At 40.6% G+C, this 27,061-nt stretch overlaps 1 protein-coding gene across 3 annotated transcripts in view; it reads right to left on the bottom strand.

Annotated features, from left to right (window-relative positions):
- The window catches only part of LOC132384559 (protein TANC2-like), a 764,460-nt gene that overhangs the window by 652,714 nt on the left and 84,685 nt on the right, over positions 1 to 27,061 (bottom strand). Inside the window, exons 1-2 of one of the 3 annotated variants that reach the window (XM_059955743.1) lie at positions 22,818 to 22,894; positions 22,046 to 22,097 (exon numbers count right to left, since the gene is read on the bottom strand). The exons of the other annotated variants lie outside the window; for them this stretch is intronic. The gene's annotated coding sequence lies outside the window, so the exon portion shown is untranslated. Of the gene's footprint in view, positions 1 to 22,045; positions 22,098 to 22,817; positions 22,895 to 27,061 lie in introns of those variants that run through there. 3 annotated transcript variants of the gene reach the window in all.

The raw sequence follows: 27,061 nt of genomic DNA, 5'->3' as shown, positions 1-27,061 counted from the left end.
GAATTGGGGAAGCTCAGCCAGACCAGAAATGGGACAAGGAGAAAGGAAGAGAAAGAAAATTCTATAATAAAAACAATATTGACAAGAGTAGAAAGGAACAATGGAACTACAAGCAGAGGAGTTCTTAAAAATAAACAGGTGAGGCGAGTGCTGGGTATTGAGGAAAAAACAAAAAAAAGGGACATTTCATATCCATTAATGGGTAGGAGAAAGAATGGATTCAGGTCATGCAAGCATGTCACTCCTCTCACTTCACTCTCATTGGGTATACAATGACATTGCCATGCATCCACTGGACCACACAATGATACCAATCATCCCAATACTACCACTCTCATAATCAGATGCAACAATGTCACAGTTAATCTATCAGCAATGAAGACGGAGCATCTCACTAAACTATATAAACACTCTGGATATGCAAAATTAATCCTCAAAAGAAAAATGAAAGGACTACAGCAACCTGAAAGACTGGCAGAGGCTGAGGCCAAGGGAAGACAATAGAAGTTTATAAAAAATGAGAGGCATGGAAAGGGTAAACAGTCAGAATCTTTCTCCCAGGGTAGAAATGTCAAGTTCTAGACATGCATTTAAGGTGAGAAGGGAAAGTTTAAAGTAGATGTGCAGGGCATTTTTTAAACACACAGTGGCAGGTGCCTAGAACAGGTATTGGTGAAAGCAGATACAATAATAGTAATTTTGAGACTGTTAGACATGTGAATATGCAGAGAATAAAGGGAAATAAATCTACAGGCAGAAGAGTTTTAGTTTAATTCAGCTGATGCTACGTTGAAGTGCTGTACTATTCTATGTTCTATGTATACATAATTTTCTGCCGAGTCTATTCAGTGGATCATATTTTAAGGCAATCCAGTTGCTGGTTTCCTCTGGCATGGAAAACTGACAAAACTAAGAAAGAAGGTAGTCAGTATGATTATGCTCCAAGTATAATGCTAGGTTTACAACTACTAGTTTAAATTAGCATACTTCAGACTGACCATTTGGTGAATCCAAAAATATGAAAAAAAAACACCTTTGCTACTCCAGAGAGAACAAGCTAGCACCTCATGGAGTTCACACCACACCTTGATACCTGGGCCTTCAAAATTTACCATCCACTGCCTCCGACAAATACAGAATTATGCAAACACCAAATAGTTTAAATGGTAGCAATCTTTCAAGATATCACAAAACACTTCAAATGAAGCTGATCATAATCTCATGCTCAAATCAGTTCTGTCATCTGCATCCTTCAAGAGGGCTGCAGTTAAAGGAAAGGGTGTCTGAGCAATTTGGCACCTCCAGAAGGGCAGATTCTATCATGCCATGTTGTTACTGGTGCAAAATATCAGACACATTTCATTCAAAGAAACTATTACTAACAGAGCAGTATTATTATTGTGCACACCCTGGAGTAACTTAAATGAGGGGAAGCTGGTGGGAAATTAAGGGACAGTCTCTCCCTTCAGAGATGACACAATCAGGAGTTCTTAGCTAAGTTCAAAATGTAGATCCCCAAGTTTTAAATGTTAAATGACTGTAGTACTGTGCAATATTTTCAATTTATTCATTAATTACATTCTCACTATTATTCAGTTGGAAATGAGAAAGCTTGCTGTTGAGTGCACAATGTTCTCATCCATTAACTACTGCAGATAATGAGGCAATTCACACAAAACCGCAACATGATTTTGTCAACATTTCAGCCTTGAGATTTGTAACATATTCAAAAGCACAGGACAAGTGCCAGATAATGATCAGATGATCAGCTCCAATGGAAGGTCTAAGTACCTTCCTTTGACATGCAACCACAAATATTCCGTCAACCTTCTCAGGTCAAACACATACATACCATGGCTGCAAGAGCAGATCAGAGCCTTGCAAGAAGTGGCTAGCCAACTTTTCAGACTTTCCAATCATTACATAGCACAACTAAGTGTGGTAGAATACTCTTCAGCTTGCCAAATGAATTCTACTCCAACAAAACTAAACTCAGTTTGAGTAAAAGCAGTCCACTGGCCATCCACCAGCTTATGCATTTTTTTTCCCAGTACTACCACACCACAGCTAGAGTACACTGTTTACAGATACTGAGCAAGGGTTCTTCATAGCACTTTCCAATCTCATGACTTCTTCTATGGTGAACGACAAAACGGGCTCATACATAAGAACATCATTACACTGCATCCCAATTTGGAAATGATTTGTCAACAATTTATCAACACTGGTTCAAAATTCTGGAACACTTGCTATGGATGTGTTGGACTAAAGGGCCCATTTCTGAGCTCAAAGACCAAAATGGCCTCCTTTGCTTCTATTTCTTATGTTCTAGGCCCAAGTTGGCAACATAAGCCTGGGTAAGCATTCCTGATCATCATATAGCATACAGCTTAAAATTTGTTACATGCTTTATGATATTTCAACTGGCCTGAAGATATTCAATCTTGCTCCCTTTTGACAAAACAACAAAATTGAAGTCCTGTATAAAATAATTCAAGACACTTGTGCTTTTTTCAAGATACAAGAAATCCCAGCTGTTGGGAAACCTAGTACTAGAAGTGGCAGAAGGTCAGTAACTCTATCCATTTCTTCAACTCATTGAGCTCATTTAAATGTATGAAGTAATTGTATTTAAATATTTAAAATTAAGATTAAGTTTATAGTCAATGTTTAACTAGTTTTATTTTCTAATGCTAGAACATTATTCAATGTTTCTGCACATCAAAGGCAAATTATTTTGACAGTTTTGACAGCTGGTAAGCCTATGGAAATGATATAGTCAGCTGCCAAGGCATTTGTGGGCACATCTCTTGCATTTTTAATGGCAAGGCTATGTGCTCACAAGGCCATGCCAATCAAAATTTACTTCAGAAACCAAGTTGTCACTGAAGCCAAGTGCAGACAGAAGAGTAACAATGACAGGCTGCTCACCACTCACAGGCATTCCAGACTGTATCATTCCATGTACAAATGTCATGTAGGAGTTTTTTTACCCAGTCCCCAACCCATTCAATTCCAACATAAAAAAAATAAAAAGTGCTGGAAACACTCACCAGGCAGCATCTGTCAAAAGAGAAAATGAATTAACATGAGGGCTGTGGGGATAAGCCAGTGTTAGGGTAAAAAGAAGACATCTTGAAAGTTTCATCATGAAAACAGATGCAACTGAGACAAAACCCTAGAAGAGTGGAAAGGAATCCTTACAGGAGGGGGGGTGGGGGTGGAATGAAGCATAATTAAGATAGCACGGAGGTTTATGGACATGAAATGGCATTTTACATCTAATCAGAGATGGAAGCAGAAATCCAGAAAAGGAAGGCAAGAATCAGTGATGGAACATGCAGAAATGAGAATGAGGTGGAAAATGACAACAAAAATAACTGCAGGTTTAAATTCCGGACAATATTAAGAGTTGAGGCATTAGATCTGGAGATAGTATTGTGCAGAAGGTACTTCAGAAGTTAAGTAAAGGAGCGAGAGACCTTGTGACCTTCCTTTATACTGCAAACTACTTGAAGTTGACCAGATAAGGGAGTTTTCTCTTGATTTGAGCAGTCTGTAAAACAACAAGGACAGTCTTGATTTATGTTGCCATGACATCTCAGGTTCACAAAGAAACTACAAAAGTACAGAACGTCCTATATGATAGATTACTGAAAATCTACAAACAGGTAATTGGTATGGAAAAACCAGTGCCCAGGAAGAGAGAAGACTACAGAAAGTGGATGCAGCCCAGTCTATTCACGAACAAGAGAAAATCTGCAGATGCTGGAAATCCAAGCAACACACACAAAATGCTGGAGGAACTCAGCAGGTCCGGCAGCGTCTAGGAAAAGAGTACAGTCAATGTTTTGGGTTCTTAGATACTGCCTGGCCTGCTAAGTTCCTCCAGCATTTTGTGTGAGTTGCAACCCAGTCCATCACAAACAAAGCCCTCTACACCACTGAGTGCATTTACATGGAGCACTGCTGCAAGAAATTAGCATCCACCATCAAAGACCACCATCCAAACCATGACCTCTTCTTTTGCTACCATTTGGCAGAAGGTACAGGAGCTTTAGGTCCCACATCAGCCAGTTCAGGAACAGTTACACCCTAAAAACATCAGGTTCCTGAAATGACATGATAACTGAATGGATTCTATGACCTACTGTTATGAATGTACCCCAGCTCTGAGGGGCCAAAGGGGCGGGAGCAGCCCCCTCCTTCCAGAGAATCGCAAGATCACTATTAATTCGGGTCTCGGACCCAGGAAATGAGAGACAATGCAACGGTTTTGACCATTGTTCTTAGAGACACCTGTGTGAATTGCATGTCCCTGCTACGTGACAACTACCAGGGACATGGACACGCTCGGGCAATGTGGGGGTGGGGATTGCATCACCCTACTTTGATGGACATCTACAACTCTGCAAGTCAAGATAAAAGGGGACTGCAGGAGGCCGTACCCCAGCGATGCACCAGAAGGACACACCATCACTCAGCGCTCCCATGCTAGCGGGAAGCCATTCAAAGCCACGTGCGTTCCGTTTCTCCTTTGCCTGGGGAGCGGGTGGCTGATAACACCGAAAAGGACTTCGAACTAACAACGGGGAACCAACGCTCCCCTGATTCAACGGAGTTGCTTCATAAAGACCCGGGCAAGTTTTCCTTTTCTCACCTATCTCTCTAAAACACGTGAAACCCAGCGATTCCCAAAAGGCTGAAGCCTGCAGACCTCTGAGTGACTTTTATATTTCCAATGGACAATATATTATCCCCTAGACAACAGTAGAGCTTATTTCTTAATGATGATTATTGCTATACCCGCGCTTTAGATTGAGTTTTGCCGATGTATATGATCTGAATGTTTGTATTAACCTTACTTTTGTGCCCCCTTTATAAATAAAAACGTTTGAAAATAGTGCCATCAGACTTCAACGGACCTCTCTATCTTTGCTGGTAAGTGATCCAGTTACGGTATACGTAACACTACAGACTCACTTTCAAGGAATCTTTACAACTCATGTTCTCAGTATTATCTTTATTTCCAGTTGGTCTTCTTTTGCACAATAGCTATTTGCCAGTCTTTGTCTGCTTGTGTATAGTTTTTCATAAATTCTACTGTATTTCCTTTCTTCTTGTAAGTGTCTACAAGAAAATTAATCTCAAGGTAGCATATGGTAGTGTATACTGTAAGCATTTTGGTAAAAAGTTTACATTGAACTTGATTATACAAACATAAAAACAAGCATAAAGGAAGTTAAACTAAAAACAATTTAAGTAGCAATTTGGACCATTGTCCAACAAGGGAGAACATTTGAGCAGGACTGAAGGGCTGATATACATATTCCACAAAGAAACTAGTGGAACTTGGACCCATGCATGTTCCCACAGTTAAAGTCTGACTTAGAGAAAATTGCTGATTTGATTTCAACAGATGAAATACTAGAAAAATGATGAAATGCCAAAGGAAAATGACAGAAAGTACGGTAGACCATTCTTTTTCAGTTTCACCTGAGAGTCCTTTCACTTCTTTTCTTTTGTCAGAACATCATCCAGGTATAGTCAAGTTATATATGGAATAGCTTTTTATCAAAGGATGTTGTGAACAGCCAAAGGAAGAAAAGAACTTTAAAAGGGTATCAACAACACTAATAAGCACAGACCTAATAATAAACTAACTAGTAGAGTGATTACAAAGGTGAAGTCATTTAGCAGTTGGGAAGCCTTATATTAATGCTCTATCCTTTCCATTATCCATGAGTGGCAAAGCTAATGCTTTGTTCCACTGTCGCTTATCCAATCATAACCACAGAATATCATGGAACAGCTTCACTTCTTGTTGCTGGAGTCTCTATGGCTCCATGTCCAATTTCTCACTTACTTTCTGGCCTTTCCTCCAAGAGAACCACAACCTTGTCATAGGGTTTGGAGGCTTGCGTACCTCAGTGACCCGGAGAGCTACGTTGGCTGGAGTCAAGGCATTATGCTTTTTATGTAGGGTCACCCATGTTCAAAGTTCAAAGTGTCGAGGCCAGATTAAGAGTGGTCCACTACTCCTCCAGGATTGGTGGTTCAGCTCAGGGCTAACAACTGATTGGTCAAACAAAATCATTATGGAAACAGCGAAGGAGAATCCTTCTACATCTGTGTGCTACAGTACAGACAGACAGATATGGAGGACCTTCATTGCTGCCCTAAACACCAGTGGTATAATGGGCAGTAAGTAAGCAAGTTCCTGTCCTTTGATGACATAATCCAAAACATGAGATTAGGTCATTCATGTATGTTGATTGCAACTTACCCATTGCTGAAATCTGCCATGGATTGACTGTAAAATGGAAATTTTCTAAAACTACTCCAAATAAACGGTATAAAGAAAGATATCTGCAGTTCAACCATAAATTCTGCTCTATTAATACTGCTTATGTTTTCCCTGGGTCACCTGGCCACTGTCATGTGCTGTTTACATACAACCAGACAAACCATAGCTGTCACTGAACCTTAGCAAAAACATACTTAGGTAGCTTTAAATCAACATTGACTGAAAAAAAAAGAGACAAAAATACATATTGAATTGGACAATCAAATCAGGGGCGCATAAAGCCCCTTTTAATCAGGACAGCGACCGAGATGTTAAAGGCAGAGCTTTACAACAGTTTCTCCGGGTTGAGGAGCGACCAATCAGCAAGAAGGATTCATTAGAAAGGGCCAATATAAGTAACTCAAGTACAAGCAGAGCAGACATTATTGTGAGTGTGCCAGTCTTTAGAACGGCTTTGGCTCATCAGGCTTGGGTGAGGTTAAGTATCTTGTAAGTTATTCTTTCTGTTCTTATTTGTTCATTCCTCATCTGTTAGGGCACAGTAGTTCAGTGAGAATGGCTCCGGGGGCAGTGTTTTGTACTCTGTGTGGGACGTGGGAAGTCTGGGAGATCATGTACACTCAGTGGCCATTTTATTAGGTACAGGAGATAACTACTAAAGTGGCTACAGAGTGCAAGTAATTACAACTGAAAATATGAATATGGAGGAGCAACATCTCACATTCCTTCTGGATAGCCTCCAACCTGATGGCATGAAGATTGATTTCCCCAACTTCTGGTAAATTTTTCCCCTCCTCTTCCCTCTACTTCAATTCCCCATTCTAGCTCCCCTTTTACCTCTTTCTCTTCTCCTCACCTTCCTATCAGCTCCCCTGGTGCCCCTCCCCTTTTCCCATGGTTCACTTTCTTCTATCAGATTCCTTCTTTTTCAGCCCTTTATCTTTTTCACCTATCACCTCCCAGCTTCTCACTTCGTCTCTCTCTCTCTCCCCTAGCCCTAACTTTGCCCTCACCTGTCTTCACCTATCACTTTCTAGTTTATACTCCTTCCCCTCCCCACACCTTATTCTGGTGTCTTCCCCCTTCCTTTTCAGTCCTAATGAAGGGCCTCAGCCTGAAACGTCAGCGGTTTATTCATTTCCATAGATGCTGCCTAACCTGCTGAGCTGCTACAGAATTTTGTGTGCGTTGCTCAAGATTGCCAGCACCTGCAGAACCTCTTATGTTTATGACTCAATGATAAGACTCAATCTAAGGGATGACACGCAATGCTTTCTCCTCCATTGTTTCCCAGATTATTCCCAGATGAATAAGAAATGATGATGCATTTCATTGGCCCCTTTCCTTTCCTTCTTTGCACACATACGGCGGTATAGGATCCTTTGAGTCATAACATGCATGACGAAGACATCTACTGTATATTCCTCACTGAGTGCTATTGAATTCAGGTCATTCAGAAATTCCATTGGTGACCTAAACATCTGTGTATCTATGTAAACTATTAGAAATACTAATTTTTCAAGAAAAAATTATTTTTCCAACAATGCTAATAAATAAATTTATGAAACATGGATCTTTATGGTGAAAAATAAGGTGGCAATTTCTTCACAATAACATGTCTCTCCATAGCACTTAACATTTTAGGTGAACAGGCATCTGGCAAAGTAAGGTGCTGGTAGTTCAAAAAATCTCCTTGGCCCAAATGTGCCAGCTTCCAATTTTCAATACTAGGGTCACAACAACTTAGAGTGCACACTAGGGTACATTGATTATACTACTAAGTTATTGCTCAAAGAATAGAAATGAAGAATCAAATATCCTTTGCCAAAATCTAATATTTGTTTTTCCTTCTCGATATCAAGGGAGCAATCAGAGGACCAAGTGATAAATGTGAATGGGGAAAGGAGAAGTTAGTCCATGAGAAACTATGAACTCTAGAAGAAAAGGGACTGCAGTTATATAGACAAATTCAAGAATTGTGTTACATGAGTGTGGCAGTGGACGAACTCAAGTGCAGAACACAGGCGCGGAGACAGAGTCAGGAGGCGTTATTGACATAGCGAGCGTGGAATCATTATCCAGGAGAGCCTTTACCCGGAGTCCTGGGTTGGGAGAGAATCCAGGAGTGATGCCAGACTTAGAACCATGAAACGAGGTTACTCACATCGGAGCCGACCAACAAACTGGCAGCTCCTTGTTGTGATCACAGGGTTTTTATCCTGCATTTTCTGATGGAAAGCAGGTGTGTGCAGTTAGTGGAACCTGGGAATGATTGGAAACTAAACAAGGGGCCTGAGGCCCAATTCCTGAGGTAAATAGCAAGGTGGGGGATTACCAGAAGACACCATGACAAATTGTGAAGATTACAGAAGGTAACAAAAGGTAGTGAGTTTTGAATTGTTTCCATAAAACCAAAAGACCATGAGATTTAGGAGCAGAAGTAGGCCATTTGGCCCATCAAGTCTGCTCTGCCATTCAATCATGGGCTGATCCACTTCAGCCAGTCATCCCCACTCCCCTGCTTTCACCCCATACCCTTTGATGCCCTGGTTAATCAAAAACCTATCTATCTCTGCCTTAAATACACCCAATCACTTGGCCTCCACAGCCGCTCGTGGCAACAATTTCCAGTGTCACCTGTGGCATGGTGGATTAGCAAAACAAGAAAAAAAACAGAATAATAGAAGAAAGGTGGTCAGTCAGTATCAATGGAGGCAGAAAGTGCAAGTCAATGCTTTGAGTCAAGACCCCATACCAAGACTGAAGATTGATGGTAATCAATTAGATAGAATAGCAAAGAGGGCTTTATGCATGCTTGTCTTCACTGGCCAGGGGGTTGAGTATAGAAGTTGGAAAGTTATGTTGCAGCTACATAAAACTTTTAGTTGGGCCACTTGTAGAGTACTATGTGCAGCTCTGATCGCCACTTGAGAGAAAGGATGAGGGCTTTGGAAAGAATATAAAATAAGTTTCACAAGGATGCTGCCTGGATTAGAGTACCAACTACAAGGAGATGAAATTAATTAATTTATTGATTGAGATACAGTGCGGAATAGGCCCTTCTGGCCCTGCAAGCCGCACCACTCAAAAGCACCCAAATTAATCCTAGCCTAATCATGGGACAACTTACAATGACCAGTTAATCTAATAACCGGTACGTCTTTGGACTGAGAGGAAACCGGAGCACCAAGAGAAAACCCACGCTTTTTACGGGGCTGTACAGATTTCTTACATATGATCAACTGAACTCCAGTAGCGCTGTACTAACCACCATGCTTTTCCCTGGAACATCAGAACCTGAGGTAGTGACCTGATAGAACGATATAAAATTACAATAAGCATAGACTGTCAGAGTCTTCCCCCTTCAACCTCCCCCCCCCCCCCCCCCGAGGCTGGAAATGTTAGATACTAGAGGACATAGCTTTTAAGATGAGAGGAGAAAAGTTTTAAATGATTTATGAGGGTTTTTTCTCTTTTTTAATATAGAAACATAGAAAATCTACAGCACAATACAGGCCCTTTGGCCCACAAAGCTATGCCAAACATGTCCTTACCTTAGAACCATCCAGGAATCTCTTAAAAGACCCTATCATTTCCGCCTCTACCACTGCCGCCGGCAGCCCATTCCACGTACTCACCACTCTCTGTGTAAAGAATTTTCCCCTGATATCTCCTCTGTACCTACTTCCAAGCACCTTAAAACTATACCCTCTCCTGCTAGTCATTTCAGCCCAGGGGAAAAGCCTCTGACTATCCACACAATCAATGCCTCTCATTATCTTGTACACCTCTCTCAAGTCACCTCTGATAGGTCACAACATGTTTGCTGTTGTGTGCTGGGGCAGCAGGCTGAGGGTAGCAGACACCAACAGAATCAACAAACTCATTTGTAAGGCCAGTGATGTTGTGGGGGTAGAACTGGACTCTCTGACGGTGGTGTCTGAAAAGAGGATGCTGTCCAAGTTGCATGCCGTCTTGGACAATGTCTTCCATCCACTCCATAATGTACTGGTTAGGCACAGGAGTACATTCAGCAAGAGACTCATTCCATTGAGATGCAACACTGAGCATCATAGGAAGTCATTCCTGCCTGTGGCTATCAAACTTTACAACTTCTCCCTCGGAGTGTCAGACACCCTGAGCCAACAGGCTGGTCCTGGACTAATTTCCACTTGGCATTATTTACTTATTAATATTTAATTATTTATGGGTTTATATTGCTATATTTCTACACTATTCTTGGTTGGTGTGACTGTAATGAAACCCAATTTCCCTCGGGATCAATAAAGTATGTCTGTCTGTCTGTCTCTCATCCTCTGTCACTCCAAGGAGAAAAGGCCGAGTTCACTTAATCTATTCTCATAAGGCATGCTCCCCAATCCAGGCAAGATCCTTGTAAATCTCCTCTGCACCCTATGGTTTCCATGTCCTTCCTATAGAGAGGCGACCAGAATTGAGAACAGTACTCCAAGTGGGGTCTGACCAGGGTCCTATATAGCTGCAACATTACCTCTCAGCTCCTAAACTCAATCCCATGGTTGATGAAGGCCAATGCACCGTGTGCCTTCTTAACCACAGAGTCAACCTGCGCAGCAGCTTTGAGTGTCCTATGGATTTGGACCCCAAGATCCCTCTGATCCTCCACACTGCCAAGAGTCTTACCATTAATGCTATATTCTGCAATCATATTTGACTTACCAAAATGAACCACCTCACACTTATCTGGGTTGAACTCCATCTGCCACTTCTCAGCCCAGTTTTGCATCCTTTCAATGTCCGGTTGTATTCTCTGACAGCCCTCCACACTATCAACAACACCTCCAACCTTTGTGTCATCAGCAAATTTACTAACCCATCCCTCCACTTCCTCATTCAGGTCATTTATAAAATTTACAAAGAGTAGGGGTCCCAGAACAGATCCCTGAGGCACACCACTGGTCACCAGCCTCCATGCAGAATACAACCCGTCTACAACCACACTTTGCCTTCTGTGAGCAAGCCAATTCTGGATCCACAAAGCAAGAACCCCTTGGATCCCATGCCTCCTTACTTTCTCAATAAGCTTTGCATGGGGGACCTTATCAAATGCCTTGCTAAAATACATATACACTACATCTACAGCTCTACCTTCATTAATGTGTTTAGGCACGTCCTCAAAAAATTCAATCAGGCTCATGAGGCACAACCTACCTTTGACAAAGCCATGATGACTAATCCTAATCATATTATACCTCATATCATATTATATCACAAATCATCTAATCATATTATATCACAAATCCTGCCTCTCAGGATCTTCTCCATCAACTTACAACCACTGAAGTAAGACTCACTGGCCTATAATTTTTTTGGGCTATCCCTACTCCTTTTCTTGAATAAGGGAACAACATCTGCAACCCTCCAATCCTCCCAAATCTCTCCCGTCCTCATTGATGATGCAAAGATCATTGCCAGAAGCTCAGCCATCTCCTCCCTCGCTTCCCACAGTAGCCTGGGGTACATCCCATCCAATCCTGGTGACTTATCCAACTTGATGCTTATCCTCTTCCTTAATATTGTTACAAATGTGGAGTAACTCTGATGGGCCGAAGGGTGCAAAGTCGCCCCCTCCTTTTTGAGAATCGCAAGATCGCTATTATTTCGGGTCTGAGACCCAGGAAATGAGAGAGATACACAGCATGTCAGTAATGAGGGAGACACAGGAACAGCAAAGGCAGTTGTTCTAGACACCACAGAATACACAAGGTTTGGAATGTCTCCTAACAAACGCGGAACAGAACCACTGATTACTGCTATTGTCTCTTGGAGAAGGAATTGTGTATTGAGTACTGTACAATTCATCGAAACCCCTCAGGGGACAACCAGAGTGGTCTGGTTGAGGGATTGCATCATCCCAACCTGATTGACATCTGAGACCCCGTGAGTGAGGATAAAAGACGGGTCTGGGGAACACCCCTTTAGACACACCAGGAGAAACGTACGAGACCGGTGGGGGGCTTGTGTGTGTGTCCATCCTTGCCTGGGTGACGAGTCCTCCACGGAACGGTCTAGCTAAAAGATGGATACGGATCAAGATTGTAACAAGGAAAGCTGGCAAGTTTTTCTATTTCTCTCTCTCTCTCTCCAACAATTGCAACACAGCAACAAACAATGGGTATGAACTGAAATGAACTTTAGATTTCCATCGGACAATTCATTATCCTCTAGACAACGATAGAGCTTGTTTCTTATTGATTATTATTAGACTCGCACTTTTAGGGTTAGTATTGACGACGTATATTATCTGTATATTTGTATTGATATTATTTTTGTATATTTTTACTAATAAATGCTGTTAAAAATAGTATCATCAGACTCCAACAGACGTCTCTATCTTTGCTGGTAAGTAACGCAGTTACGGGGTTTGTAATTAGTTGGGGGCTCGTCCGGGATTTTGATACCAAATTGGAGGGCCAGTAAATTGGGCTTTTAAGTCCAAACTTGGATCTGGTTGCGCGGGTAACCAAACGGGAAACCAGCAAAGATGGACGTAGACGAATTTATAAAAAACCTGTCTCCGGAGGCGCTAGAGGCTGCCACAAAGTTGGACTTGATAAATATTGTGAAAGGACTAAATCTCGCAGAGGTGAGGCTGTCAATGAAGAAGTGGGAGTTGCGGAGGGCCATAACTCAGTATTATATTGAGAAGAACGTGTTTTCAGCTGAGGTATTGGAAAATATCCCTGAAAAGGTACCAGCTAGTGGGACGGCTCAGTTAGAGTTGGAGAAATTGAGGCTGGACACGGAACAGAGGAAAAGGGAGTATGAGCTCCAGCTAAAGGAGTTAGAGGTGAAAAGGGAGAAGGAAAGAGCTGAAAAACAGAGGGAGCATGAAATTAAGTTAAAACAGCTGGAAACAGCTGAAAAGGAGAAGGAAAGAGCTGAAACGCAGAGGGAGTATGAGGAGAAGGAGAAACAGAGGCAACATGAGTGGGACATGGAGAAGTTAAGGCAAGAGTGAAGAGCTCAAGGGCCAGACTGAGGAGAGGTTTAATGTTAGTAGGGAGTTTAGATTAGTACCTCCATTCGAGGAAATGGATGTTGATAGTTATTTCTTGCATTTTGAAAAGGTGGCAGTGAGTCAGAAGTGGCCCAGAGATCAGTGGGTGGTGTTGTTACAAGGTGTGTTAAAAGGGAAGTGTTATGAATGTACCACAGCTCTGAGGGGCCGAAGGGTGCAGGGTAGCCCCCCCTTTGTGAGAATCGCAAGAGCATTATTGGGTTGGGTCAGAGGACCCAGGAAATGAGAGAGAGACATGCCATTGTCTCCTGGAGACATCGTTTATGGATTGGGAACTATGCTACGTGCAAGCCCTCGGGCAAAGTGGGCTGGTTGAGCGAGAGATTGCATCAACCCAACCTGATTGACATCTACTACCCTGCGAGTTAAGATAAAAGAGGGGCTGTAGGAACAACCCCTCAGACACACCAGAAGAAACGCTAACGATCCCGTAATAGCCATTTGAAGGAAGCCACGTGCGTTCGGTTCCCTTGCCTGGGGGGCTGGTGGCTGGTACCACAGAAAATGACTTGGAACTAACAACGGGGAACCAACTCCCCCGACTCAACAGATTGGCCTCATAAAAGACCAGGGCAAGTTTAAAACCGTCTCTCTTAAACCCAAAGAGCTGCAGCTTGAAAGGACAGTGACTTTTATCTTTCCATCGGACAATACAATATCCCCTAGACAAACGATAGAACTATTGCTTAATTGATGATTATTATTATACCCGCGTTTTTAGATTGAGCATTGACGACGTATATTATCTGAATGTCTGTATTAATCTTATTTTTGTGCCCCTTTATAAATAAAGACTTTTAAAAATAGTACCATCAGACTTCAACGGACCTCTCTATCTTTGCTGGTAAGTGATCCAGTTATGGGAATTTTGTAACAGAAGGCACAATGAGCATATGCGGCGTTGTCTGTGGAGGAGGAGGAGTATGAGAATTACGAGGAAGTAAAACAGGCCATTCTTCGGGCCTACGAATTGGTACCTGAGGCCTATAGACAAAAGTTCAGAAATTTAAAGAAAGTGTGGAATCAGACGTATGCAGAGTTAGCCTATGAGAAGGGTGTGCTCTTGGATCGTTGGTGTGCAGCAGAAATGGTGGAAGAAGATTTTCAGCGTCTCAGGGAGTTAATTCTGATTGAGGAATTTAAAGGTTGTGTTTCGGATGATATCCAGATGTATTTGAACGAGAAGCCGAATAAGTCCATATCCGAATTTGCCAGGTTTGCAGATGAATATGCCCTAACCCAGAAGACAAAGTTTTCCTCGAATAAGAGTTACCAGAAAGACCGTAGGAATGGTAGAGAAAGCCTGCCGGCTGAAGCAGAGATCCCGCCGGGAGCTTGGGGTAAAAATAAGGAGGAAGAAAGGCAAGACGGCAGGAGAGGTCCTGGCTTGACCTGTTTTAATTGTGGAAAGGTGGGTCATATAGCATCTAAGTGCTTTGCTCCAAGGAAGGAGACCGGAAAAGGGAAAGCAGCAGTCGCTACAGGGTGTATTGTGTTGATCAGTAAATCGACGAGAAAGCCCCAGGTAGATAGAATACGAGAGGGGCATGAGACATTTATTTCAGAAGGGACCATGTCTGTGAAAGAGGGAGAAACACCAGTTCCAGTGCAGAGAGTAACCCAGTTACAGGGTTCATAACAATATCTACATGCTCAAGCTTTTCAGTCCGCCGCAAGTCATCCCTACAATTGCCAAGATCCTTTTCCGAAGTGAATACTGAATCAAAGTGTTCATTAAGTACCTCTGCTACATCCTCTGGTTCCATACACACTTTTCCACTGTCACACTTGATTGGTCCTATTCTCTCACATCTTATCCTCTTGCTCTTTAGATACTTGTAGACTGCCTTGGGGTTTTCCTTAATCTTGTCCGCCAAGGCCTTCTCATGGCTCCTTCTGGCTCTCCTAATTTCATTCTTAAGATCCTTGCTGCTACCCTTATAATCTTCTAGATTCCTATCATTATCTATTTTTTTGAACCTTTTGTAAGCTTTTCTTTTCTTCTTGACTAGATTTCCAACAGCCTTTGTACACCAATAGTTCCTGCACCCTACCATTCTTTCCATGTCTCATTGGAAAGTGCCTACTCAGAACCCCACGCAAATATCCCCTGAACATTTGCCACATTTCTTCTGTGCGTTTTCCTGAGAATATCTGTTCCCAATTCATGTTTTTTTATAATTTATAAATGCAGAATGATAGGAGCCTCCATCAGGGGAGGTGTTGAAATAGATATAACAACATTGCTTCAGTGACATGTACAGAGACACATGACCAGACATGGAATTGAGGGACAGAGACCATGTGCAGCTCTATTTAGCATCAAGGTTGGTATAGACATTGTGGGCTGATGGGGTCTGTTCCTGTGCTCTACTGCTTTATGTTCTAATACAAATGGTATGGGACAGAAGATGAGAGGAGGACTTCAGAGTGTGAAGGTTCAAAATGTTCATCGATTGCCTTTCATTTGATACGTCTCCACTACTGCTCCCAAACATGACACTAAAACTTCCCATTCCAAATCCAAATTCTACAAACACAAAGCCTGGGCCATGATAGAGGACCTCATCTCCACGACCACACCACAACACTTATCTGCACATGCCATCCCACATCCCACCTTCCAAGCTTATTTGCAGGCACTAAGGTATGACCCTGATCTTGCTTGCAGAGCATCTTCCAATGACTCCGACATTGCCTACAGCCCAGTCTCACCCACACCTCCGCATCTTTGCTCACAAAGCACTGAACTTCATCCCATTCTACCCTTCTCACCTATCAACCCCAGGCTACAATCCTTTGTCTGTAGCCACCAGCTCCCCATTTCCCCGCATCTTGCAGCCCATTCACAAGAAGAACGTTTTCAATCACTAAGACACCAACTATCTTATCAGTAGCTAGTTTCAGGAATAAGTAAAACAAGTCCAAAATCAGAACCAGACTACAATCATTCAGTAGTTTTAAATAAGTCTACTAGAATTTCTAGGCCACCATACCTTAACAAGAGAATTCCTTTCGTAATGTATGTTATTATTTTCTTATTCCTTAAGTTGGTTCCTTGTTGTAAATTCTATGTAATCAGTCATTTTCATAGGCTCTTGGTAGGAATAAAAAAAATTGCACCACTATGTAAAAGTTCATAGCTTTTTTGATTTAAATGAAATTGTTTAGTTATGTCCAGATAAATCTTCAGATCAGACTTCCCTGTTTTTATGGCTACATTGATCTCTTCTATCAATATAACAATATGAAAGCAATGTGCTAAAACCATAAATTATGCAATAAAATTTTGTGAACTCTTCTGTTCAAAAGGGTCTACAAAACTAACACAGCTCATAGCTCCAAAGTCATTTATTTTCTTTTGATCGGTATAAGGTATCTCACACGATGTAGATACAACTCAACTTACTCAAGTAAAGCTCTTTTTGAGTAAACACTATAATTTAAACTTAATTGTTTCACCTCTTTATAGATGTAGTGACATTTACTCTGACAAGATAGGAACTCTGAACAATATAATTATAACCTCGCAAAGGCATATTATTATGTTGTTATACAGTTGTTGAATGTTTTTACCTTAACGGCATTAAAAGCTCAACATCAATAAATGAACTTCTACGTACAGTCCTGGGCAGTTATTTGGACCTAAATGGCTGTGCATCACTTTATCTTCAATTTTTAAAAAATTAGAAAGCATTCATAAGCAAGATAACCCACAGTTTGTTCATAAGTTATAATTATCTACAAATTTTACAATGTAAGCATGAGGAGAATAAAACAAATATGTTATCAATATAGAATTGATCATTTTTTTGGTCAGTCATACCAAGTATCTGTGAAATGTTAACCTCCAGGACTGATTGATGGGGATTCATTGATGGTAATATAACCAACAATTTTGGTTTAAGTACCTCATGGAGGTAGTCATTACACGGCACTTGCGCAGTACAAATATTCTTCACCGCTTGTCAACCTATCCACAATTGATTTCTAGGTCTTCATGCCCAAGACCATCGGTGAATTGCTAATAAAAATTAACATCATGAAATCAGTGAAAACTCCTGCCTCATTTGGCATTGGATGCAGCCCTGAAGAACTCCTCAGCTCCAGACAGTACACTTGGCCTCCATTGTAGGTTGGCATGACTCTAGCCAATAGGCAACTTCCAGTATCCTCATCCCAAACCCTGAGCATTACAAGCATGAACAGTACCAGGGTAATGTAATGCAGTTTTTCCCCAACTTCAAGTATGTGGAAAGGCTACATAGGTTTGTGAGGCTTAAAAAATTTAAACAAATAAAAAGTTCACAAAAGTAATACAAAATGAAAATAAATTCAATACTCTAAACTGGGGACATTTCCTGTAATATTAGATAAATTCATGTACAAATGCAAATCTAACAAGGATGGGAACGGCACTTCTCGGAAGCAAACAAGTGTAATGACTAATCAGGTTTGCAGTGACTAAAGGATTAGTTAAAAATACAGCTTTTCCAACATAATTTGTATTGATCTAAAATGTAATTGAAAACCAAATACATTTCATTGCAACAAACTTACATAATTATCCAGAGATAGCAAGAATGCTCACGTTAAGATGTCGGTCCTCGAGGCTAGAGCACAAAAATCTGGACTCCAGCTGCTTTTTTTAAAAAAGTAGATATGAAATTAGGTAGATTCTATCCACCCTTTCAGATGCAGGTATCAAATTAAAATCATGTGACCCAATTCTGAAGAGGAACATGGAATTACTGTAGTCAAAATAAAGTCTGAAGCCAAGATTTTTTTTCAATTGAACACTTCTTGGGATACCTGGACTTATAAGGCAAAACCCACCAATGCTCCTAATCCCTCTGGTAGTCAATTTAAATTATTAACCAGCTTTTGAAAGGACTACTCGTCACTTATTATTTGCTATAAATAGTTATTATCAACCTCCTATGGAATTTATTATAGGTAACAAGGTAGAAAGGGCTAGAAAAATAACATTTGGGGAACCTTCCCTCTTTCTTATAGAAACATATAACATTATGAAAGGGATAGAAAAGATAGAGGCAGTAAAGTTGTTTCCACTGGTAGGTGAGACTAGAGCTAGGGGACATAGCTTCCAGATTCAGAGGAGTAGATTTAGGATGGAGGTGAGGAGGAACTGCTATTCCCAGAGAGTGGTGAAACTGTGGAATTCTCTGCCCAATGAAGCAGTGGAGGCCACCTCAGTGCGTTTATTTAAGACAAGGTTGGATAGATTTTTGCATAGTAGGGGAATTAAAGGTTATAGGGGAAAGGTAGATAGGTCCATCGCCAGATCAGCCATGATTTAATTGAATGGCAGAGCAAGCTCGATGGGCCAGATGGCCTACTCCTGCTCCTATTTCTTATGTTCTTAAAGTTCCCACTGAAATTTGCAATGCAAGGTTAAATGGCAATGTTAAAGAAAACATCCTGTTGGTCCCCATAAACATATCATTTCCCAATCAGTGGCAATGTTACTATTTTGTATCATGCTTACAATAAACCAAGGTTTTCTTTTTTAGAAAACAGAACATTCTTGTCTTGATGCAAAATACTCTTTCTGGTCCCTTCATCATCTTAATTGGTTCTTTCTGGCTGACCAACACACAATGATCTTGTGAATTATTCAATTAGATCATTGATAATTATTTGATTAAATGTAAAGGGCAATTTCAATAGCAGCTTTTGAAATCAATACATCCAATACATCCAATCTCGTGTCTGCGGCTGTTCCCTTTCACTTGAAGAGCTGTCAGAGCTGGAAAACCAGGTCTTGCTCTTGATGAAAGGCTTCAGACGCTGTATTCTGTATTGACTGTATTGATTGAGGCAGCAACATTGAGAGCATTGCTGATCTGACAGAGGGTGGGATGTAGAAAGAGAGGAAACAATGGCATTTTCCACATTGTGAATGAATGCCTCTGGGCATCAGGCAGTTCTGCAGTACAGAATACATGTCATGTATGTCAAGACCTATTCAGACCACAAGGTTTGACCCACAAGATCTCAGGAGAGGTTTGTATCTGTCTCATCCATCAGCACTCATTGCTCGTGGTCCTCAAGCATCCCGTTAACATTGCTTCAATAAATAGGTTTCATTTGAGTGGTCAAATAGATGGCTCTAGACTATGAAATGCAAATACACAGCACATAGCCTGCCTCATGGTTCAAATTCACACTGGAGTATTGTGTGCAGTTTTGGTCTCCTTATTTTAGAAAGGATATACAGACGTTGGATAGGCTTCAGAGAAGATTCATGAGAATGACTCCAAGAATGAAAGAGTTACCATATGAAGAATGTCTGGCAGCTATTGGGCTGTATTCTCTGGAGTTCAGGAGAATGAGGGGGGATCTCATAGAAACATTCCGAATGTTAAAAGGCCTGAACAGATTAGATATGACAAGGTTATTTCCCATGATAGGGGAGTCTAGGACAAGAGCGCACAACTTCAGGACTGAAGGACATCCATTAAGAACTGAGATGCGGAGAAATTACTTTAGTCAGATGGTAGTAAATCTGTGGAATTTGTTGCTAAGAGTGGCTGTGGAGGCTAAGTCCAGATATGGCTAACATGTCCTGCATTCTTCATATTTCTTTTGCAGATTGGTTCTGCTCTGCTGCACAATTGACCATTGTCATTTATCAGTGGAAATTGTGAAATTTTTCATTGCTGTGAGAAAAGTGAAACAGCTTTTTACCTGAATGGTGACAGATTGCAGAACTCCAAGATGCAAAGGGATCTGGATGGCCTTGTGTACAGTTTCTTACAGGCTAGGATGCAGGCAGCAAACAATTAGGAAAACTAACGATGCTACTGTTTATAGTTTGGCAAATTGAATATAAATTTAAAGAGTGATCATGAAGTTCCGGTAGCCTGTCACTTTAATTTACCATACCACTCTGACCTTTGTCTGTAGCTCCTTGTACTGTTACAATAAGGCATGGCGCATCACCTGCAGAAAACTTCATCTTTCATCTGGGCACACTACAATCTGCAGGACAATATAATAATAGGCAAATTTGATAGATTTGCACTCTCTTTCTGTTTGTATCAGAAAGAGTTGTTTCTGTCTACCATCATTTTGACTCAGTCTATAGAATACTCTTCCTCGAAGTTGAGCAGAAGTAGGGTAGATTATTCAGCACAAAAACAGGCCCTCCAGCCCAAGTCATCCACGCTGAGCTCTAAACTAATCTTATTTGACAGCATTTGGTCCACATCTTTCAAAACTTCTCCTATCTACATACCTGCCTCAATGTTTTTTTTAAATACTTATACATATGACAAATAAAGCTTAATCTTGGCTCTATCATTAGCTTCTCATTTATTCATTATCCTCTGTAGAAAAACTTATCCTTCAGATCCCCGAAATAATATTTGATAAACATGGGTTTAGAAGTATCCTCCGGCAAGTCAGAACAGTTAAGTTACAATCAAATAAATCATGAACTTATTAAATGACCAAGCTGGCCCAGTGCCTACTCCTGTTCCTAATTCATACATTCATTGCTATGTTCTTGATAGAAAACTATCCAAACCCAGCAAAACCTCTTTAATCTGGAGAAGACAGACAAATTCTTGAATAGCCCCTATCCAGGAGCACATAGCTTCCACAAGAATTGGCCAACACGGCAGCATAGCAGTTAGTGCAATGCTATTACAGCTAATTGGGCATCAGAGTTCGGAGTTCAATTCTAGCATCATCTGCAAAAAAGTGAGGGAGGGAGTGATGAATGGATGGATAACACAAGTACTTATGATCTAAAAGCCAAAGTGAAACTGCAAAATGACTGAGGCTGGGAATTAAGTATTCCAGGAAGCTTAAATTATATAAGAGATAGGCAAAATGGAAAGCAGAGAGTGGTGGCCCTGATTAAAAAAGTGTTAAAGACAGTGGAGAGAGAAAAATTTTAATTCGGAAAATCAAGTTGTAGAATCAGTTCAGGTAGAGTAAGAAACAGCAATGGAAGAAGACACAGAGTCTACAGACATTCCCCACCAAATGACAGTAATGTAGGACATGCTACAAATTAGGCGCATGTTATAAGTGTAATATTGTGAGTACTACATGAATCTTTAAGCAAAATGTTGACTGACTTTTCTACATCAGCATGCTCACATCAAGGGGATGCAGGCTATTTTACTTCTAGTATTGTGCAATGAGAAAGGAATAATTAATATATAGTTGTTAAGTACTTGGGGATTAGAATAATATGTTGGAATTTTAAATCAGGTGCTATAAATCTAAACACAGGAAACTAAGCCAACAAGAAATGTGCATTGGCTATGATAGGCTGAGAAACCGCATTGCAAATTAAAACAGTGAATAAGTAATTGCTAATATTTAAATAATTAGTACACTGCTTATAAGTAATAAATATACTTGTGGCTTTAAAAGGAAAAGTCACCCAGTCTTTGCTATAAGGAAACACTAAATGTAGTACCAGTTGAAAAAAAAGGCTTGAAATGTTGCCAGGAAATGATGAGTTAAAGCAAAATATGCAAGTAATCAATAATAAAAGAAAACAGGCTGCTATCTTTCTTTAACATGCAAATAGACAGTGGCTAGCCAAAATCAATGTGGGTCCCTTATAGACAGAGACAACAGAAATAACATTGGGGAACAAAAGGCACCTACTTCTGGGTGAAATAATTTCTTCTCACCTGTCCTGAATGGCCAATTCCTTTTTCTTGAGACTATGACCTTGTGTTGAACCTATCAAATGAAAGGGGACACAAGCCTAATTTACTTGCAGCACAAAACAGAAGTGTCTCCTCCCCTCACAGCAAACCTTCAGGATTCAATTCTTATTGCAAATATATCATTCCTTGGTGCTGTCTCATGAGGGACCTTTTTAATTGTAGCAAGACATCTTTAAACATGTACTCAAATCCTTGTGCAACAAAATCCAGACTTCTCATACATGTTTCTCTATCCCAGCTATATTTAAGATATTTGAGGTAAGTTGATGTCCCCTCCAATATCCTCTACATCTTTATCTACCTGGAGCCAACTGTCTACGTACCACCTGCAGCCTCCACCCATTTTCTTCTGCCATCTTGGTGTCACTATCTGATACACAACAATGCTAGCCACACAATGCAGCTACCTCTTTCTCTGCCTCTATTCTCATGTTCCTTTTCTTACTCCTGCTCATCTTCCTCTGTGCTGTGGTTGAATGAGAGTTGTGGGAGGGTAGGAGTGAAAAAATTGTTCTTTCAGTATATCCTGCAATGTGAATCATAATATCAGTGAATAAAAACTATGTGTATGGTGTGGGTGATAGATTAACATGTATTATTCATCACATATTTGAAAATGGACTGCACTGATGAAGAGTGGGCACAAAATGTGCTCCCCACAGTGATCTTTAGCCTCCTCAGCTTGGCTCTTGTTTGAATTGAAGTCTTCCCTATGCCTAGGAGAACGACGAACCTCTCCTTTGGCCTGGGATTTGCCAGTGTGCAAGAAGTCTCCCCTCCCATCTTACTGGTGAACTTCCTACTCTCCACATCACGACCTGAAATATAGAAAGAAAACATACTGTCTTGAAAAATACTAACCTTTTGCATTCTTGGTGTTCATGTGTGGCTGGGTGAACCTTGGCAAAGGTTGGACTCTTAAAAAAAAAGGTGTAGATAGAAGAGTGTATGTGGAGAGGATGTTTCTAATAGAGGGAGAATCTTGGACCAGAAGGCACAACCTCAGGATAGAAGGCTGTTCCTTTAGAACAGAGGTGAAGAGAAATTTCTTTAGCCAGGAGGTGGTGAATCTGTGGAACACAGTGCCACAGGCGGCTGTGGAGGCCAAGCCACTGGGTATATCTAAACCGGAGACTGATTGGTTCTTGATAAGTAAGGATGTCAAGGGTTACAGGAAGAAGATAGGAGATTGAGGTTGAGAGGAAAAATAAATCAGCCATGATCGAACGGTGGAGCAGACCCCGTGGGCCAAGTAGGCCAATTCTGCTCCTATGTCTTATGATCTATGTGTGGGTGGAGGCAGCCTGAGCAACTTCAGCTCTGGTGTCCAATATCAAATGTAAAGTTTCTCAGTTATTTGCATATTCCTCCTCTTACATACCTTTAGAAATAAATAGATATAGGTACTTCATGCATTTGGTATAATGCATATAATGAAAACCAAAGCAGCTTTTTAGCATGCAAAAGATATATGCAAAAGTGTTCAAACTGAGATAAGAATCTCAGGATTATAAATTCGCTGAAGGCATAAAACCACTGAGAATGGCAGTAGGAAAACAAGCTCATTTTACTGGTCATCCCAGACAATTCTTAGATACCTCAGACCAAATTTTGGGTATTAAACACCCAGCAAAATGCCTCCTAATTTCACATACATTTTCGTCTGCTGCCTGGCAAATACTTGTAATAGCCATTTGAAAGGCTACAGACAATTGACACCCACAAGACTATGCTCTATTTCAAAATTGGCAATTGAGATGTCCCAAATTTGCTGATGAACATAGATGAACATAAATGTTATTTATAACAAAAAAACCTGATTCAACCAATCATATTTCTATCAACTTTGCCAGCTGGGTGGCACAACAGCATAACATTATTGCAGTGCCAGTGAACCGGGTTCAACTGTCCCACTGTCTGCAAAGAGTTTGCGCATTCTCCCTGTGGCCATGTGATTTTCCTCTGGGTGCTCCAGTTTCCTCCCACATTCCAAAGACATTCGGGTTAGGGTCAGGGTTACCATGTTGTGAGCATGCTATTTTGGCACCAGAAGCTTGGTGACACTTGTGGGCTGCTCCCAGCACAACCTTGTACTACGTTGGCCATTGACGCAAATGACGCATTTCACGATATGTTCTGATGTACATGTGACAAATAAAGTTAATCTTTAAATCTTTAATCTCTTTACAGCTTTAATACCCAAAGTATAATTACTGTCTAACAGCTTATTTTAAGATGCATCCATCAAAAACATATTTGTGCATTTCTGAAAGTCGAGTTAAACTTTTAAAAAAATTATGCTTCAAAATAATTGCATGAAAACTCTGCTGCTAGCAATGCCTCGATACAACAGTTTATTCAAAGGAAATATTATAAATAAATGTGATGAGGCTACATCTAGTTACTTTGGAGGCTACACCTGAAAAATCCCAAAAAGGGAAAGCTGCCTACAAATCCCAATGTAATTGTGAGATGTTGAAATGTTAAAAACCTAAGTTCCCTACTTAAAATATAAATATGAAGTAAAAATAATCAATAAAAGGCAGAACTTGTATTGATCTTTTTAATATTCAAAGGTATGTTTTGGCGATGCCCAACATGCAATATCTTGAACGTACAAGTGAATGCATAAAAATCAAACTGTTTTTTTAAAATTACCAAATGCAGAGTAATTTAGAGAGATGACTTTGGAAGCTCCCATGTTCACCATCTCAAAACTTGTGAAGCGTAATACGGCATTTGATTGCAAACCAAAGAACACAAGAAAATAGGAGTAGGCCACTTAAACCTACCCACACATTCAATATGATCATGGCTGATCTGTGATGGCCTCAACTCCTCTACTATGCAAATTCTCTACAATATTAATTCCTTGATCTTTCATATATTTATCTCTCTGTAGCTTAAATATATCTAATGATCTGGCCTCCATCACTCTCAGGGCAGAGAATTCCAAAGATTCAGTGCCCTCAAAGGGAATAGGATAAATGCACCAAAATACCCTAGACCTGGCAAGTTCAGAACAACCACTGCTTCTATTAAAATTTACAATTTCAAAACACCATAAACAATATTGATTTAGTACAAAACATACTGCATCTGTGAGGAAACCATTTAGAAATGTCACCCGTCATTTACCCGCAAGCCATTCTCTCAACGACTATTCTTAAACAAAGTCTAAACTCCGAAGGTTTACATTTGCCCAAAGCTAGGATTGCCAAAATGAAAGCTTCAGCAAACTTAAAATGAAACTGCCAATACTTTCCCAATTAAAACTCACTTGGCAGCCATGCCAAAATCCTGTTATACAAGCAAGGAAAAAAAATCAAGTGTTCACTCAGTAACTCTACAATTAACAATGGCTACATGCTTCATTTACATATAGATAGGATATAGAAATATCCATTACGAAAAAGATACACTGTAATAAATGGGAACTTATTTGAATAATGCAGTTTCCCCACAGTCATGGGTCAAAAAAATTTGACCGAGCATGAGACATCCTTGTAAAATTGCTACCAATGGGTTGGTGTCATTTCCAGTGAATTCCTCTTTTTGGAGTACATGTAGCCCCCATTTTTCGAACGTTCACTTTACGACAGCTCACCATTACAAAAGACCTACATTAGTACTTGCTTGCGTTAACCAAAGAGGATTTTCGCTTATACGAAAAAAAGATGCCTGCTTTATACATGTGCTTACCCTGAGAAAGACTACCATGACCGTGAAGCGTTGTATGCACATGCATGTACATGCATACGCATGTATGTATATATGTGTGAACATGCGCAGGCATGTATGTGCACATGTGTGTACGTGCCATCTTTTTTCTTCTCCAAATGGATTTTGGCTCGCTGTCTTCCCAATTTTGATAAGTGAAACTACACCGTACATACAATATTTCTACTTTATATAGGCTGTATATTTATATCATTCCTGCTTTTACTATCTGTTAGTGTTATTTTAGGTTCTATGTGTTATTTGGTATGATTTGGTAGGTTATTTTTGGGTCTGGGAACACTCACAAATTTTTCCCATATAAATTAACGGTAATTGCTTCTTTGCTTTACGACCTTTCGGCTTACAAACGGTTTCATAAGAACGCTCTACCTTTGGATAGCGGGGGGAAAGCTGTAATGCACAGTAAACTGTCCTGAAGGCACCAATCAATAGTAGACCAAAGACAATGAAGCCCAGGTTCCCTTTCAGCAACACCAAATTGGTATTGGCATCTTCCCAATAGTCATTCCATACTGCCATATCCAGTCCAATCTTTTCACTTTACAATCACCCATAAATGATAGTCACTTCTCCTCTCCTTCCATCAGGATCCTCTCCATAAATGCTAGTGCTTATTACTATCTCTTTTCATCCCATACAAGCCAGGGCTAGTCTAAGGCTAGTCTTCCCCTTTTCCCTACTATTCCAACCTTTTCTCTCTCTACTGCATTATTCTCCCTCCTTCCCCCCACAAAAACAAGCTCTCCACAATTGCTTCTCTAACAACCATGCCCCTCCCCAATCTAGTCAGTCTCATATCTGAAAGTCCATCACCCCATTTATTCCCCAAACCCTCCTAGACATCCCATCATTCTAAATCAAGATCAGTAACAGAAGAAAGGAAAACGATAAGCAGAATTATAATTGATATAGGGCTATATCAACTTCCGGTCAAAATGGCGCCTGCGTGCAATGCTCCTTCAGTCAACATCTTCTGGATAGATCATGAAACCATATTTTACACTTCTTTTATGTCTTTTATGTTTGTTTTTCATCTTGGATGTGATTCTGGAGCTTTTGGAGCCTGTGATCTGAGTGCTTGTGTGTTCCAGCACTCTGCAGTCTCTGAGAGGATTCCAGAAGGCAGAGGCAGCATGAGCGAACCTCATGGGGAGAAGACTATGGGACAAGGCACGAGCTGATGTTCGACTCCATTTCACCAATTAAAGTTTCCAATCGATTAAAGCGACAAGGGAG

The sequence above is a fragment of the Hypanus sabinus genome, chromosome X1 (assembly GCF_030144855.1).
Source record: "Hypanus sabinus isolate sHypSab1 chromosome X1, sHypSab1.hap1, whole genome shotgun sequence".
NCBI lineage: Eukaryota > Metazoa > Chordata > Chondrichthyes > Myliobatiformes > Dasyatidae > Hypanus > Hypanus sabinus.
Note: the sequence above shows the minus strand (reverse complement) of the source record. Positions and strands in the feature narration are given on the sequence as shown.